The sequence below is a fragment of the Scyliorhinus torazame genome, chromosome 5 (assembly GCF_047496885.1).
Source record: "Scyliorhinus torazame isolate Kashiwa2021f chromosome 5, sScyTor2.1, whole genome shotgun sequence".
NCBI lineage: Eukaryota > Metazoa > Chordata > Chondrichthyes > Carcharhiniformes > Scyliorhinidae > Scyliorhinus > Scyliorhinus torazame.
The window spans coordinates 95,753,877-95,772,293 of NC_092711.1; the positions used below are offsets into that span (position 1 = coordinate 95,753,877).

General features: G+C 48.9%; 2 protein-coding genes across 2 annotated transcripts in view; both read right to left on the reverse strand.

The window, feature by feature from the left end:
* The window catches only part of LOC140419035 (uncharacterized), a 529,091-nt gene that overhangs the window by 295,880 nt on the left and 214,794 nt on the right, over nucleotides 1-18,417 (reverse strand). The gene's annotated exons all lie outside the window — the stretch shown is intronic.
* Nucleotides 1-18,417, reverse strand: part of LOC140417805 (uncharacterized) — a 35,541-nt gene that overhangs the window by 12,069 nt on the left and 5,055 nt on the right. The gene's annotated exons all lie outside the window — the stretch shown is intronic.

Genomic DNA, 18,417 nt, shown 5'->3' on the forward strand with positions numbered 1-18,417 from the left:
GTGGGGGCATGGAATGCACTGTCTGTGGAAGTAGTTGAGTCGGCAAAATTAGGGACCATCAAGCAGTTATTGGATAGGTACATGGATTACGGTCGAATGAAATTGTGTAGATTAATTTATTCTTAAGGGCAGCACGGTAGCATTGTGGATAGGACAATTGCTTCACAGCTCCAGGATCCCAGGTTCGATTCCGGCTTGGGTCACTGTCTGTGCGGAGTCTGCACATTCTCCCCGTGTGTGCGTGGGTTTCCTCCGGGTGCTCCGGTTTCCGCCCAGTCCAAAGATGTGCGTTGGATGGATTGGCCATGATAAATTGCCCTTAGTGTCCAAAATTGACCTTTGTGTTGGGTGGAGTTACTGGGTTATGGGGATAGGGTGGAGGTGTTGACCTTGGGTAGGGTGCTCTTTCCAAGAGCCGGTGCAGACTCGATGGGCCGAATGGCCTCCTTCTGCACTGTAAATTCTATGATAATCTATGATTAATCTAGGACAAAGGTTTGGCACAACATCGTGGGCCGAAGGGCCTGTTCTGTGCTGTATTTTTCTATGTTCTATCATATCTGTACTGACTTTGTGCAAGGGCTACCACACTTCCTGGTTAAATTCCATTTGCAACAGTTCTGCCTCCATATGACCAGCGCATCTGTATCATCCCGTGATTTAAGGCTTTTATCCTCACTAGTTACTGCACCAACAATTTTCCATCTGCAAACTTATTGATCATACCTCCTACCTTCACGTATTTCAAATCCTTGATTTTATATATAATTACTATTGGTGGCTGAGGATGCAGCAGGATATCCATCAGCACCTAAACCCGTGATTCCTTCCTGCGAGACATTCGAGAGCTTCGATAACTCTGGAGAAACAATGCTGAAAAAGTTGATGTTCTGGTCAAGGCTAATAACTGTGTGCTGCCTTGCCTGTCTCTGAATTTACTCCACTCCTGTTCATTATCCACTTATGTAATAAGCATTGATTGTAATGACTGGAAAGAGGTTGCTGCCAATCGGTCACTATCGTGACAATGTACGCATCAAACAGCATCATTAGGGCAGAATGGCAGCACAGTGGTTAGCACTGTTGCTTCACAGCACCAGGGTCCCGGGTTCGATTCCCGCTTGGGTCACTGCTTGTGCAGTCTGTACGATCTCCCCGAAAGACGTGCTTGTTAGGTGAATTGAACATTCACCTGAACAGGCGCCGGAGTGTGGCGAGTAGGGGATTTTCACAGTAACTTCATTGCAGTGTTAATGTATGCCTAATTATGACAATAAAGATTCTTATTATTATTTTATTGATTTTCTTGTAAAATATTGACCTGTTATATTTTCTTTGATAATTTACTTTCGTAATGGAGGTGTCACTGTGAAGAATGTGTCAGTTAGTAAGGATTGATCAGCATTTTCTAATTGGAGATGTTAATCAGAGGAATTGCAGAGTTTTTTTACCAGAACAATTTAGGACTGAAGTAAAATTCATAATTTTATTGTTCACCAGTTTCTTTGGGAGTTCTTAAATCGAAGGATAATATCACAGATGATGGCTTTTAAAAAGGGACCCTACCAACACAAAAACCAACATATATCTTGAAGATTAAACTCCAGCCAGTTAATGTTAGGAGGAAAGTAAATAATAATAATCTTTATTGTCACATAGAGGCTTACATTAACACTGCAATGAAGTTACTGTGAAATGCCCCTCATCACCACATTTTGGCGCCTGTTCGGGTACACTGAGGGAGAATTCATAATGTCCAAATTGCCTAACAGCACGTCTTTCGGGACTTGTGGGAGGAAACCGGAGCACCCGGAGGAAACCCACAGAGACACAGGGAGAACATGCAGACTCCGCACAGACAGTGACCTAAGCCGTGAATCGAACCTGGGACCCTGCCGCTGGGAAGCATTAGGGAGCATTAAGGTTCAGACAGGATAATACCTCTAGGAACGATATAGAAATATCAGAAATATTAAATCATTACTTTGCATCATTGTTTCCCAGGAAGATAGAACAGGTCAACAGGACATTGAATGATGAGGTGATTATTGATTACACTAATCAAACTCAAAGGGGATAAAACCCCTGATCCAAATGGATTACATCCACGCATTTTAAAAGATTTGCAGGGAGAGACATTACTGCTCATATTTAATAATTCATTAAAAAGGATCAGTTCTAAAAGACTGGCAGCTCAGTAATGTAATTCCTATATTTAAAATGGTGGACAGAACATGCCCAGGAAATTATGAAACAATTAGCTTCACATTGGTAAATAATCAAATCCTGAGTAAAGGAGGGAATTTTTCAAATCTGGAAAAGATAAACATAACAATGAATAGTCAAATGGAATTCAAATGGGAAAATCTTGTCTGACCAAAGTTATATGTCTTGCTGCTTGTGCGAGTGCTGCTTATCATTAGGTGTAAGCAACCTTCCTCTCCAATGTGGTTCCTGAGAATTCTATTGAGTGATTTGAATGGTACGATTAGAGTCAGAGAGTGAAAGAGGCGCTTTAACCCATCGTGTCTCCACCAGCTATCAAGCACCTATTTACTCTAATCCCATTTCCAGCACTCAGTCCGCAGCCTTCCATGCAATGGCATTTCAAATGCTCACCTAAATACTTCTTAAATGTTGTGAAGGTTCCCGTCTCTACCACACTTTCAGGCAGTGAGTTCCAGATTCCCACCACCCTTTGGGTGAAAAAGTTTTTCTTCGCATCTCTTATAAACCTCCTGCCATTACCTGAAATCTATGCCCGTGAGACTGCAGTGCTGCCCTCCATATTACTTTTTAATCACCCTATCTATCTAGCCTCCTGTCTTCAGGTACCGATGGATATGTCCACCAAGGTCCCTCTGATCCTCTCGGGTCCTACCATTAATTGTTTATTCTCTTGCCTTGTTTGCAAATTCTTTACCCAGCGTGAAACCACAGGCTGACTGTGTGCTGTGTCCAACCTGATATTCCACAAGCCCACTTTCCTGGAACAACATGAATAATCTGTTTAAAGACACAAACAGAAAGGTCCAGTTTTCTCCTGGAGTTGAGACAAATCAGCTTTCAAAATGATGCAGAGTTTCAGCCAATGAGGGAGATCCGCACTCAGCCCTGCCCCTCATTCACTCCGATTAGTTGGAGGACCAGCTGCTCCCGCTCGGTCCTCCAGTACTGCCCCTTATTCCAATTGGCCCGGATCTGCCGTCAATCACTCCCCGGGCATGGCGAGCTGGAGCATGCGCAGTGCCTGGAGTAGCTCCGGTTGAGGCGGTTGTTTGGAAATTCTCAGTCGATCTGATACCGCCGGGTAAGTCGTGAGGGAGGGATTGAGGTGGCGGATGTGTCGGGCGGCTTCATACAAACCCCGTGCAGGTCCCCAAACCCTGAAATCGAAGCTCTGATACAGCAGCTGAACCGGCGGGCTTTCCCCCACAGGCTCGGGTGGACGAAGCGTGACGCAGGCGCATTGGATTTCGGCGGCAGCGGTGCGCAGGGGCCTTCTTGGAGGTGAGTAGTGAATTTAAAACCACTTACCTTTACAGGAGCAGCCCTTTGGATTTCGGCGGCAGCGGTGCGCAGGGGCCTTCTGGGAGGTGAGTAGTTAGTTTAAAACCACTTACCTTTACAGGAGCAGCCCTTTGGATTTCGGCGGCAGCGGTGCGCAGGGGCCTTCTTGGAGGTGAGTAGTTAGTTTAAAACCACTTACCTTTACAGGAGCAGCCCTTTGGATTTCGGCGGCAGCGGTGCGCAGGGGCCCTCTTGGAGGTGAGTAGTGAATTTAAAACGACTTACCTTTACAGGAGCAGCCCTTTGGATTTCGGCGGCAGCGGTGCGCAGGGGCCTTCTGGGAGGTGAGTAGTTAGTTTAAAACCACTTACCTTTACAGGAGCAGCCCATTGGATTTCGGTGGCAGCGGTGCGCAGGGGCCTTCTTGGAGGTGAGTAGTGAATTTAAAACCACTTACCTTTACAGGAGCAGCCCATTGGATTTCGGCGGCAGCGGTGCGCAGGGGCCTTCTTGGAGGTGAGTAGTTAGTTTAAAACCACTTACCTTTACAGGAGCAGCCCATTGGATTTCGGCGGCAGCGGTGCGCAGGGGCCTTCTTGGAGGTGAGTAGTGAATTTAAAACCACTTACCTTTACAGGAGCAGCCCTTTGGATTTCGGCGGCAGCGGTGCGCAGGGGCCTTCTGGGAGGTGAGTAGTTAGTTTAAAACCACTTACCTTTACAGGAGCAGCCCATTGGATTTCGGCGGCAGCGGTGCGCAGGGGCCTTCTTGGAGGTGAGTAGTTAGTTTAAAACCACTTACCTTTACAGGAGCAGCCCATTGGATTTCGGCGGCAGCGGTGCGCAGGGGCCTTCTTGGAGGTGAGTAGTGAATTTAAAACCACTTACCTTTACAGGAGCAGCCCTTTGGATTTCGGCGGCAGCGGTGCGCAGGGGCCTTCTTGGAGGTGAGTAGTTAGTTTAAAACCACTTACCTTTACAGGAGCAGCCCATTGGATTTCGGCGGCAGCGGTGCGCAGGGGCCTTCTTGGAGGTGAGTAGTGAATTTAAAACCACTTACCTTTACAGGAGCAGCCCTTTGGATTTCGGCGGCAGCGGTGCGCAGGGGCCTTCTGGGAGGTGAGTAGTTAGTTTAAAACCACTTACCTTTACAGGAGCAGCCCATTGGATTTCGGCGGCAGCGGTGCGCAGGGGCCTTCTTGGAGGTGAGTAGTGAATTTAAAACCACTTACCTTTACAGGAGCAGCCCTTTGGATTTCGGCGGCAGCGGTGCGCAGGGGCCTTCTGGGAGGTGAGTAGTTAGTTTAAAACCACTTACCTTTACAGGAGCAGCCCATTGGATTTCGGCGGCAGCGGTGCGCAGGGGCCTTCTTGGAGGTGAGTAGTTAGTTTAAAACCACTTACCTTTACAGGAGCAGCCCATTGGATTTCGGCGGCAGCGGTGCGCAGGGGCCTTCTTGGAGGTGAGTAGTGAATTTAAAACCACTTACCTTTACAGGAGCAGCCCTTTGGATTTCGGCGGCAGCGGTGCGCAGGGGCCTTCTTGGAGGTGAGTAGTTAGTTTAAAAAGCCTTGCCTGGTCCCGTGTCTGTTCTTCTTTTCAGTTTTATTTGTTTTTATATAAGGCGGGAACCGGAAGTTCTACCTCTGGCAAGTGCCCCCCCCCCCCCCCAACCAATAAATTCTGGTGGAGAGGAAACCCGAGACACTACACGTGTAGTGTCTCCCACCCGCCCTCCTCCTCTAACCTAATAATAAAACCCATTGGTGTAAGGTAAGTGCCATATTATATTATTATATTATTAGCATTGTGCAGGTCAAGGATCGGAGGTGGAGGAGCAGTCTCTGTCAGCGAGAGAACCTGAGAACATCTCAGACACGTAAGTGATTTTTACTTTTATACCTTTTTTCAAATTGTGTGTGTCGGGGGGAAATTGAAGCGACATCACAGAAAAGCTGTGACCTGAGTGGCTGGTTGGGATTCTAACCTAAATTTAAAAATATTTGAGTATTTGGGAACTAGTTAAACATATCCTCTAAATTATAATTAAGTTATTATCTAAGCCAGAGATCGGAGAGTATTATAGTTAGCTATCGCATTTCTATTAGAAATCTAGTGCTACGAAACAGATAGTTGACAGTAACTTTGCAATTTAAAAAAAAAAAAGTATTTAAAAAAAAAGAGACAAATTTTAATTTTAATTAATTGACGCAATGTCAGTTAGAGGGGTGCTGTGCTCTGACTGTGAGATGTGGCAGGTCCGGGAGGCTTCCAGCGTCCCGGGTGGCTTCATCTGCAGAAAGTGCACCCAACTGGAGCTCCTCACAGACCGCATGGTTCGGTTGGAGCAGCAATTGGATGCACTTAGGAGCATGCAGGTGGCGGAAAGCGTCATAGATCGCAGTTATATAAATGTGGTCACACCCAAGGTGCAGGCAGAGAAATGGGTGACCACCAGAAAGGGCAGGCAGTCAGTGCAGGAATCCCCTGTGGTTGTCCCCCTCTCGAACAGATATACCCCTTTGGATACTGTCGGGGGGGATAGCCTATCAGGGGAAAACAGCAGCAGCCAGAGCAGTGGCACCACGGCTGGCTCTGATGTTCAGAAGGGAGGGTCAAAGCGCAGAAGAGTAATAGTAATAGGGGACTCTATAGTCAGGGGCACAGATAGGCGCTTCTGTGGACGTGAAAGAGACTCCAGGATGGTATGTTGCCTCCCTGGTGCCAGGGTCCAGGATGTCTCCGAACGGGTAGAGGGAATCCTGAAGGGGGAGGGCAAACAGGCAGAGGTCGTTGTACATATTGGTACTAACGACATAGGCAGGAAGGGGCATGAGGTCCTGCAGCAGGAGTTCAGGGAGCTAGGCAGAAAGTTAAAGGACAGGACCTCGAGGGTTGTAATCTCGGGATTACTCCCTGTGCCACGTGCCAGTGAGGCTAGAAATAGGAAGATAGAGCAGACAAACACGTGGCTAAACAGCTGGTGTAGGAGGGAGGGTTTCCGTTTTCTGGACCACTGGGAGCTCTTCCGGGGCAGGTGTGACCTGTATAAGATGGACGGGTTGCATCTAAACCGGAGAGGCATAAATATCCTGGCCGCGAGATTTGCTAGTGTCACACGGGAGGGTTTAAACTAGTATGGCAGGGGGGTGGGTACGGGAGCAATAGGTCAGAAGGTGAGAGCATTGAGGGAGAACTAGGGAATAGGGACAGTGTGGCTCTGAGGCAGAGCAGACGGGGAAAAGTTGCTGAACACAGCGGGTCTGGTGGCCTGAAGTGCATATGTTTTAATGCAAGGAGCATTACGGGTAAGGCAGATGAACTTAGAGCTTGGATTACTACTTGGAACTATGATGTTATTGCCATTACAGAGACCTGGTTGAGGGAAGGGCAGGATTGGCAGCTAAACGTTCCAGGATTTAGATGTTTCAGGCGGGATAGAGGGGGATGTAAAAGGGGAGGCGGAGTTGCGCTACTTGTTCGGGAGAATATCACAGCTATACTGCGAGAGGACACCTCAGAGGGCAGTGAGGCTATATGGGTAGAGATCAGGAATAAGAAGGGTGCAGTCACAATGTTGGGGGTATACTACAGGCCTCCCAACAGCCAGCGGGAGATAGAGGAGCAGATAGGTAGACAGATTTTGGAAAAGAGTAAAAACAACAGGGTTGTGGTGATGGGAGACTTCAACTTCCCCAATATTGACTGGCACTCACTTAGTGCCAGGGGCTTAGACGGGGCGGAGTTTGTAAGGAGCATCCAGGAGGGCTTCTTAAAACAATATGTAGACAGTCCAACTAGGGAAGGGGCGGTACTGGACCTGGTATTGGGGAATGAGCCCGGCCAGGTGGTAGATGTTTCAGTAGGGGAGCATTTCGGTAACAGTGACCACAATTCAGTAAGTTTTAAAGTACTGGTGGACAAGGATAAGAGTGGTCCGAGGATGAATGTGCTAAATTGGGGGAAGGCTAATTATGACAATATTAGGTGGGAACTGAAGAACATAGATTGGGGGCGGATGTTTGAGGGCAAATCAACATCTGACATGTGGGAGGCTTTCAAGTGTCAGTTGAAGGGAATACAGGACAGGCATGTTCCTGTGAGGAAGAAAGATAAATACGGCAATTTTCGGGAACCTTGGATGACGAGTGATATTGTAGGCCTCGTCAAAAAGAAAAAGGAGGCATTTGTCAGGGCTAAAAGGCTGGGAACAGACTAAGCCTGTGTGGCATATAAGGAAAGTAGGAAGGAACTTAAGCAAGGAGTCAGGAGGGCTAGAAGGGGTCATGAAAAGTCATTGGCAAATAGGGTTAAGGAAAATCCCAAGGCTTTTTACACGTACATAAAAAGCAAGAGGGTAGCCAGGGAAAGGGTTGGCCCACTGAAGGATAGGCAAGGGAATCTATGTGTGGAGCCAGAGGAAATGGGCGAGGTACTAAATGAATACTTTGCATCAGTATTCACCAAAGAGAAGGAATTGGTAGATGTTGAGTCTGGAGAAGGGGGTGTAGATAGCCTGGGTCACATTGTGATCCAAAAAGACGAGGTGTTGGGTGTCTTAAAAAATATTAAGGTAGATAAGTCCCCAGGGCCTGATGGGATCTACCCCAGAATACTGAAGGAGGCTGGAGAGGAAATTGCTGAGGCCTTGACAGAAATCTTTGGATCCTCGCTGTCTTCAGGGGATGTCCCGGAGGACTGGAGAATAGCCAATGTTGTTCCTCTGTTTAAGAAGGGTAGCAAGGATAATCCCGGGAACTACAGGCCGGTGAGCCTTACTTCAGTGGTAGGGAAATTACTGGAGAGAATTATTCGAGACAGGATCTACTCCCATTTGGAAGCAAATGGACGTATTAGTGAGAGGCAGCACGGTTTTGTGAAGGGGAGGTCGTGTCTCACTAACTTGATAGAGTTTTTCGAGGAGGTCACTAAGATGATTGATGCAGGTAGGGCAGTGGATGTTGTCTACATGGACTTCAGTAAGGCCTTTGACAAGGTCCCTCATGGTAGACTAGTACAAAAGGTGAAGTCACACGGGATCAGGGGTGAGCTGGCAAGGTGGATTCAGAACTGGCTAGGCCATAGAAGGCAGAGGGTAGCAATGGAGGGATGCTTTTCTAATTGGAGGGCTGTGACCAGTGGTGTTCCACAGGGATCTGTGCTGGGACCTTTGCTGTTTGTAGTATATATAAATGATTTGGAGGAAAATGTAACTGGTCTGATTAGTAAGTTTGCAGACGACACAAAGGTTGGTGGAATTGCGGATAGCGATGAGGACTGTCTGAGGATACAGCAGGATTTAGATTGTCTGGAGACTTGGGCGGAGAGATGGCAGATGGAGTTTAATCCGGACAAATGTGAGGTAATGCATTTTGGAAGGGCTAATGCAGGTAGGGAATATACAGTAAATGGTAGAACCCTCAAGAGTATTGAAAGTCAAAGAGATCTAGGAGTACAGGTCCACAGGTCATTGAAAGGGGCAACACAGGTGGAGAAGGTAGTCAAGAAGGCATACGGCATGCTTGCCTTCATTGGACGGGGCATTGAGTATAAGAATTGGCAAGTGATGTTGCAGCTGTATAGAACCTTAGTTAGGCCACACTTGGAGTATAGTGTTCAATTCTGGTCGCCACACTACCAGAAGGATGTGGAGGCTTTAGAGAGGGTGCAGAAGAGATTTACCAGAATGTTGCCTGGTATGGAGGGCATAAGCTATGAGGAGCGATTGAATAAACTCGGTTTGTTCTCTCTGGAACGAAGGAGGTTGAGGGGCGACCTGATAGAGGTCTACAAAATTATGAGGGGCATAGACAGAGTGGATAGTCAGAGGCTTTTCCCCAGGGTAGAGGGGTCAATTACTAGGGGGCATAGGTTTAAGGTGAGAGGGGCAAGGTTTAGAGTAGATGTACGAGGCAAGTTTTTTACGCAGAGGGTAGTGGGTGCCTGGAACTCGCTACCGGAGGAGGTAGTGGAAGCAGGGACGATAGGGACATTTAAGGGGCATCTTGACAAATATATGAATAGGATGGGAATAGAAGGATACGGACCCAGGAAGTGTAGAAGATTGTAGTTTAGTCGGGCAGTATGGTCGGCGCGGGCTTGGAGGGCCGAAGGGCCTGTTCCTGTGCTGTACATTTCTTTGTTCTTTGTTCTTTGCGGACGGAGCGAGAGCCCCACCTCCCATTCACTCTGGTTCGGTGGAGGGCCAGCCACTCTCCTTCGGTCCTTCAGCCCCGCCCCATTTCCCTATTGGTCCAAACCTGCCGTCAATCAGTCCCCGGGCATTGGGAGCTGGAGCCAACCCTTCACAATCATTGTCAGCTCCCTGGTTTGCAGCTGCGGAGCTTCTCTCTCCCGGGAACAGGCCCAGGTTAACGGGCACCATCCTGCTTCAGACACTGGAGGATGGTTCATATCAGAGGATGGGGATAATAAATAAGAGCTTCCACTTTGCACTCAAATCAATGAGGACTCTGATCTCTGGCAAGGAAGGAAACCCTGGCAGGTGGGCGGGAATGATGCACAAACAAGTGGGAACAAGTGAGGAAAAATTGTTCCAGAGAAACTAGAATTGTCTCTTTCAGAATTTCTATCCTGGATTGACATTGAGGACTTTTGTAAACTACTTTTACTAGGGGATAGAAGTGGAGAATTTGCCCACAACAAACTGAATCCAAGCTGAAGAGACAAAAGGACATTTGCACAATAGAAATCATGAAGCAGCAATTGGACATTCAGCCCTGTAAGACTGTTGCACCATTTCATAACATCATGGCTGATCTGATAGTGACCTCAAATCTGCATCTCACCTACACCTGATAACCATGGAGAAACCGTGGAAATGTGGAGACTGTGGGATGGGATTCAATAACCCGTCTGAATTGGAAACTCATCAATGCATTCACACCGGGGAAACGCCATTCACTTGCTCCATGTGTGGGAAGGGATTCACTCAGTTATCACACCTCATCACACACCAGCATGTTCACAGTGGTGAGATGCCTTTCACCTGTCTGGACTGTGGGAAGGGATTTGAAAAATGAAAATGAAAATCACTTGTCACAAGTAGGCTTCAAATGAAGTTACTGTGAAAAGTCCCGGGTCGCCACATTCCGGCGCCTGTTCAGGGAGGCTGGTATGGGATTTAATACTTTATCAAAGCTCCAAACTCACCATCAGGTCCACTTTGACCAGAGACCATTTAAATGTGCTGACTGTGAAAAGAACTTTAAAAGCAGAAATAATTTACTGTTACATCAACACACTCACACTGGAGAGAGGCCATTCACCTGCTCTGTGTGTGGGAAAGGATTCACTCAGTCATCGAGCCTCTGGACACAATGTGTTCACACTGATCAGAGACTATTTCCTTGTTCTGAATGTGAGAAGACCTTTAAAAGTAAAAATTATTTATTGATACATCAAAACACTCACACTGAGGAGAGGCCGTTCACCTGCTCCGTGTGTGGGAAGATACACTTGTGCATCGAACCTCAAGTCAGAGTAATTTGTTCACACTGATAAGAGACCTTTTAATTGTTCTGAATGTGAGAAAACATTTAAATGTGAAAGGGATCTTCTGAAACACCAACACACGCACACTGGGGAGAGGCTGTTCACTGCTCCGTGTGGGAAGGGATTCACTCGGTTAGCCCACCTTCTGAGACACCATCGAGTTCACACTGGGGAGAGACCGTTCTCCTGCCGTGTGTGGGGGCAGGAATTCATTGATTTATCCGACCTTCTGATACACCAGTGGGTCCACACTGGAGAGACCATACACTTGCCCCGTGTGTGACAAGAAATTCACTCAGTCATCCCACCTGACTACACACCAACTTATTCACACTGATCAGAGACCTTTCAAATGCTCTGATTGCGAGAAGGGATTTAAAAGTAAATGGAATCTGCTGACACATAGTTCACAATGGGGAGAGGCCGTACACCTGCTGTGTGTGTGGGAGGGGATTCGTTCAGTCAAACAACCTGCTGAGACATCAGCAAGTTCACAGGCGACAGCAGGGGATGGATTCTGCTGTTATTGCTGCTGTGAATCACATCCAGGACTGAGTGATGTCTGGACGCCTGTTCCCAGTGGGGCTCCACAGTTTTCTGGTATATATTAATGATTATGAAATTTGCAGATGAGGCAACAATTCTACGTATGGTTGACATTGCGGGAGAAAGCCATGGACTGCAGGAAGATATCAGTGGACTGGTCAGATGGGCAAAACAATTGCAAATGGAATTCAATCTTTTTTAAACTGCAGCGCTTTTTCAGGTACACAGAGGGAGAATTCAGAATGTCCGATTCACCTAACAAGCACTTCTTTCAGGACTTGAGGGAGGAAACCGGAGTACCCGGAGGAAATCCAGGCAGACACGGAGAGAACGTGTAGACTCCGCACAGGCATAATAATAATCTTTCATTGTCACAAGTATGAAGTTACTGTGAAAAGCCCCAAGTCGCCACATTCCGTTGCCTGTTGGGGTAAGCTGGTACGGATATTGAACCTGCGCTGCTGGCCTTGTTTTGCATTACATCCAAGCTGGGAATCGATCCTGGGACCCTGGCGCTTTGAAGTATCAGTGTTAACCACTGTGCCACAAACGGTGAGAGATAATGAATTTCAGAGTGAAAACAAGACAAGGGAATGAACTACAAATACGATGAGACTAAGAACTGGAGAGCAACAGGGAGGCATTGGAGTGCCTATCCACAGGTAGCTAAATAGATCGATCAGGCAGCCAAGAATCCTTTCTTGGACGAGACCTGGAATATAACTGCTTTATTTATTTTAACCTGAAGTTTATTGTTGCTTCAGTCAGTTAATAACGGAATAAATAAAGGCATGACAGGGCATCCCAGTCCTGTGGAGAGCACATCCTAGTCACTGCATTCATCAATTATAAAGTGAGACGATTCATTGGTTATCACAAAACTGAAATCAATCTGATCATCGTTCATAGAATTACAGTTTGTGGTCCATTAATCAAATCTAGAGGTTAAAGATGAAGTTCGCGCGACTTCCGGTTGCGGCGATGACCAGCTCAGCCGCACGTTTTGGCGGCTCCAGCTCCAACGGACCTTCGGACTCTTTTAAGAGCCCCAACGGGAAATTTTCGCGCGACGAAATCCGGTGTGGGGTGAGTGAATAGGGAGTCCCCCCCCAACGAAAGAGGAAAATATCGGCGGCGGTGGCTGCAGCGCGAGGAATCCTCGACGATAGAGACAGAAAGGAAAAAGAAACAAGATGGCGGCGGAGAAAGCCCAGGCGACATGGGGGCCCGACCAAGACGAATTCCGAAGAAGGTGTGTGGAGCTACTAAAGAAGGAGGTGCTGACCCCGATGCTGCAGGCAATTGAGGGGCTTAAGGAGGCACAAAGGACCCAGGAGACAGAGCTCCGCGTGGTGGAGCAGAAGGTGACGGATAATGAGGACGAGATCCTGGGCCTGGCGGTCAAAACACAGACGCACGAGGTGCTCCACAAAAAGTGCATTGAAAGGATTGAGGCCCTAGAAAACAGAGCACGAAGGACGAACCTTCGGATACTGGGTCTCCCGGAGGGAGTGGAAGGAGCGGATTGCGGGGCTTATGTGAGCACGATGCTAAGCTCGTTGATGGGAGCTGAGGCCCCTTCGGGCCCCTTAGAAGTGGAGGGGGCTCATCGGATCCCGGCGAGGAGACCAAAAGCGGGAGAACCACCTAGGGCGACAATCGTGCGATTTCACCGCTTTAATGATAGAGAAGTGGTTCTGAGATGGGCCAAAAAGGTACGGAGTAGCAGATGGGAGAATGCAGTGGTACGGGTGTACCAGGATTGGAGTGCGGAGGTGGCGAGAAGGAGGGCGAGTTTTAACCGAGCCAAGGAGGTCTTACACAAAAAGGTGAAGTTCGGGATGCTGCAGCCGGCACGACTATGGGTCACGTACCAGGAGAGACATCATTATTTCGAAACGGCGGAAGAAGCATGGACCTTTATTAAAGATGAGAAATTGGATCGGAACTGAGGGACTGATATTGCAGGAAATGTTACTGTCGATGTAAATAGAGAAGTAAATTGGGAAGGGGGGAGACACTAAGAAATGTGGGCGCCAGTGGGGGGGGAAAGAAGGGACATAGGCGGAGGATGAGGAATGGGAGTGGGGTGGGAAAGGGAGCTGCGCCACAAGAGGCGGGTCAGTTATAGAGACGTTCCCGCGCCAGAAAGATAATGGCAGGAAGATAGGCGCAAGGTAGATGGGAGTTCCCCACACGGGGGATCAAGAAGTGAGCAGGAGTAGCCGCGGTCAGTTGAAGTCAGCTGACTTGCGGAAGTAATCTGGGGGGAGCAATCACGCTAGAGGGGGATCTAGCGGGGGGGGGGGCATAACTGGGTTGCTGCTGCGGAAATCAAAGAGGAAATGGCTAAAGAGTGGGTGGACGGGGCTGGAATGCGACACCTGGGGAACGAGTGGGATCGTGGAAGCGGGATGTGGGACTGGCCTAGAGAAGGTGATGGCTAGTCGACACGGGAAGGGGGCAGGTAGCCCCCTAGTGAGGCTGATCACGTGGAAGGTGAGAGGCCTGAACGGACCGATAAAAAGGGCCCGAGTGCTCGCGCACTTGAAAGGACTAAGGGCAGACGTGGCTATGCTCCAGGAGACGCACCTGAAGGTGGCGGACCAAGTTAGGTTAAGGAAAGGATGGGTGGGACAGGTGTTCCATTCAGGGCTAGATGCAAAGAATAGAGGGGTGGCCATACTGGTGGGGAAATGGGTAGCATTCGAAGCAAGGAGCATTGTAGCAGATAGCGGAGGTAGATATGTAATGGTGAGTGGCAGGCTGGAGGGAATGGAGGTCGCGTTGGTTAATGTATATGCCCCGAATTGGGACGATGCGGGATTTATGAGACGGATGTTGGGACGTATACCGGACCTGGAGGTAGGAAACTTGATATTGGGAGGGGACTTCTACACCGTGCTGGACCCAGGGTTAGATAGATCCAGATCTAAGATCGGAAGAAGGCCGGCAGCGGCCAAGGTGCTCAAGGGGTTTATGGACCAAATGGGGGGAGTGGATCCATGGCGATTTCTTAGACCGAGGGCCAGGGAGTTCTCCTTCTTCTCCCATGTTCATAAAGTGTACTCCCGGATAGATTTTTTTGTTTTGGGAAGGTTGTTGATCTCGAGGGTGGAAGAAGCTGAGTATTCAGCCATAGCTATTTCGGATCATGCCCCGCATTGGGTGGACCTTGAACTAGGAGAGGAGAGGGAGCAGCGAACACACTGGCGACTAGATGTGGGATTGTTGGCGGATGAGGGAGTTTGTGGAAGACTGCGGGGATGTATTGAGAGGTACCTGGAGGCCAATGACGACGGGGAGGTCCGAGTGGCAGTGGTATGGGAAGCACTAAAAGCGGTGGTCAGAGGAGAGCTGATCTCCATCAGGGCCCACAAAGGGAAAACAGAGGTCAAGGAAAGGGAAAGACTACTAGGGGAGATTTTAAGGGTGGACAGGGAATTTGCGGAGGCCCCGGAGGAGGGACTGTACAGGGAGAGGCGACGACTCCAGACGGAGTTTGACCTTCTGACCACCAGGAGGGCGGAGGTGCTGTGGAGGAAGGCACAGGGGGTGAGGTATGAGTATGGGGAAAAAGCTAGTCGCCTGTTGGCCCATCAGCTGAGAAAGAGGACAGCGGCGAGGGAGATAGGGGGAATTAGAGACGAAAAGGGAGCTACGGTGCGGAGAGCAGGGAAGATAAACGAGGTGTTTAAGACCTTTTACGAAGGATTGTATAGGTCCCAAACCCCGGAGGGAAAAGAGGGGATGCGGCAGTTCCTGGATCAATTGAGGTTCCCGAGGGTGGAGGAGCAGGAGATGGAAGGCCTGGGGGCACCAATTGGGGTGGACGAGGTTATTAAGGGGCTGGGGAATATGCAAGCAGGGAAGGCTCCGGGACCAGATGGGTTCCCGGTGGAATTTTATGGAAAATATGTGGACCTGCTGGCCCCGCTGTTGGTGAGGACTTTTATCGAGGCCAGGGAAGGAGGGACTCTACCCCCGACAATGTCGGAGGCGACGATATCGCTAATTTTGAAGCGGGATAAAGATCCGCTGCAGTGCGGGTCCTATAGACCTATCTCACGATTGAATGTGGACGCCAAATTACTGGCAAAGGTACTGGCATCGAGGATAGAGGACTGAGTCCCGGGGGTGGTGCACGAAGACCAGACAGGGTTCGTAAAGGGGAGACAACTGAATGTCAACGTGCGACGGCTATTAGGGGTGATAATGATGCCCCCAGTAGAGGGGGAGGCAGATAGTGGCGGCAATGGATGCAGAGAAGGCATTTGACAGGGTGGAGTGGGAGTACTTATGGGAGGTGCCAAGGAGGTTTGGGTTCGGGGACGGGTTTATTAGCTGGGTCAAACTCCTCTATGGGGCCCCAACGGCAAGTGTGGTCACGGGTCGGCAAAGATCGGAGTATTTCCGACTATACAGAGGAACAAGACAGGGATGCCCGCTATCTCCATTGCTGTTCGCGTTGGCAATTGAACCACTGGCCATGGCGCTGAGAAATGGAGAGGGGTGATTAGAGGGGGAGAAGAACACCGAGTGTCGCTCTACGCGGATCACCTACTGTTGTATGTGACGGACCCAGTGGGGGGGATGACAGAGGTCATGCAGATATTGAGGGAGTTCGGAGATTTCTCGGGATATAGGCTTAACATGGGGAAGAGTGAACTTTTCGTGATACACCCTGGGGACCAGAGTAGAGGGATAGAAGGCCTGCCTCTAAGGAAAGTGGAAAGAAACTTCCGATACCTGGGGATTCAGATCGCCAGGAGCTGGGGAACCTTGCACAGACTTAATCTGACACGATTGGTAGAACAAATGGAGGAGGACTTCAAGAGGTGGGACATGCAGCCACTGTCGTTGGCGGGCAGAGTGCAGGCAATTAAGATGATGGTCCTCCCGAGGTTCTTATTTGTATTTCAATGTCTCCCTATATTAATCAGTAAGGCCTTCTTTAAAAAAATAGACAGGAGCATCACGAGCTTCGTGTGGACAGGGAAAGTCCCGAGGGTAAGGAGGGGGTTCTTACAACGTAGCAGAGACAGAGGAGGATTGGCGCTGCCGAATTTGGGCGACTACTATTGGGCCGCCAATGTGGCGATGATCCGTAAATGGATGATGGAGGGAGAGGGAGCGGCGTGGAAAAGACTGGGGAGAAAGTCCTGCAAAGGGACGAGTCTAGAGGTGCTGGTGACGGCGCCGCTACCGCTCTCACCAAAAAAGTTTACCACGAACCCAGTGGTGGCGGCAACATTAAATATCTGGGGACAATGGAGGCGACAGAGAGGTGTGCGGGGAGCCCTGGTGGGGTCCCCAATCAGGAACAACCACAGGTTTGCCCCAGGGAGGATGGATGGAGGATTCCAGAGCTGACACCAGTTAGGAATTAGGAGGGTGGGAGATTTATTTATAGATGGGACGTTTGCGAGTTTGGGAGCATTGGAGGAAAAGTATAATCTGCCCCGGGGAAACTTCTTTAGGTATATGCAGGTGAGGGCGTTCACAAGACAACAGGTGAGGGAATTCCCATTGCTCCCGACACAGGGGATCCAGGACAGAATGCTTTCGGGGGTGTGGGTCGGGGAGGGCAAGGTGTCAGAGATATACCGAGAGATGAGAGAAGAGGGGGAGGAGCTGGTGGGCGAACTAAAAGGAAAGTGGGAAGAAGAGCTCGGGGAGGAGATAGAGGAGGGTATGTGTGCTGATGCCCTAAGCAGGGTAAATTCCTCTTCCTCGTGCGCCAGGCTTAGCCTGATTCAATTTAAGGTGCTACATAGAGCACACATAACGGGAGAAAGGTTGAGCAGGTTCTTCGCAGTGGAGGACAAGTGTGGGAGGTGCGGCGGAAGCCCGGCAAACCACGCACATATGTTTTGGTCGTGCCCGGCACTGGAGGGGTATTGGAAGGGAGTGACGGGAGTGATTTCGAAGGTGGTGAAGGTCCGGGTCAAACCAGGCTGGGGGTTAGCTTTATTTGGAGTTGCGGATGAGCCGGGAGTGCAGGAGGCGAAAGAGGCCGATGTCGTGGCCTTTGCGTCCCTAGTAGCCCGGCGTAGGATTTTACTCATGTGGAAGGAAGCGAAACCACCCGGACTGGAGGCCTGGACAAACGATATGGCAGGGTTCATAAATCTGGAGCAGATGAAGTTTGCGCTGAGAGGATCGGCTCAAGGGTTCACCAGGCGGTGGCAGCCATTCCTCGACTACCTAGGGGAACGTTAGAGGGTAGATAGATGACCAGCAGCAGCAACCCGGGGGGGGGGGGGGGGGGAAGTTTTATTTGATGTTAAATGATTAGTTCACCATGTTGGTTAGCGACTTGTTATTAGACTGTGGTTACCATGTTACATGCACTGTTAAATTTTCTTTTTTTTAAATGTTTTGTAAGGGGAAAAATATTGTGATCGAAAATTTTCAATAAAATATATTTAAAAAAAAAAGATGAAGTTCGCATTGTAAGAGAGAAGACGTCTGAATGGGAAAAAAAGAATTGGGTACTTTAAATTTATTTGAAAAAACAATGAACAAAAACATTTCAGTGAATTCCTGATAAAAGGTGACTTCAGCTCAATGGAAGAAGCTGATTGGGGAGAAGCTGATGAATCTTTATTTATTTTAATCTTAAGTTTATTTTGCTTAAGTCAACAAATCAAATAACTAAAGACCTGGCTGGGATTCCTGCCTGTTCCACGTGGGAAAACCAGGATACTTCTCATGTCCAGAACGATCACAAGTGCAGGAAGTGAATCAGCTGGAGCAGCAGGAAGCAAAGGACAGTGGTCGAGAGGTATGTTTGTGATTGGTGGGGTATTTCCAGTGGGATTCTAGATTTCCCAGGACATGATT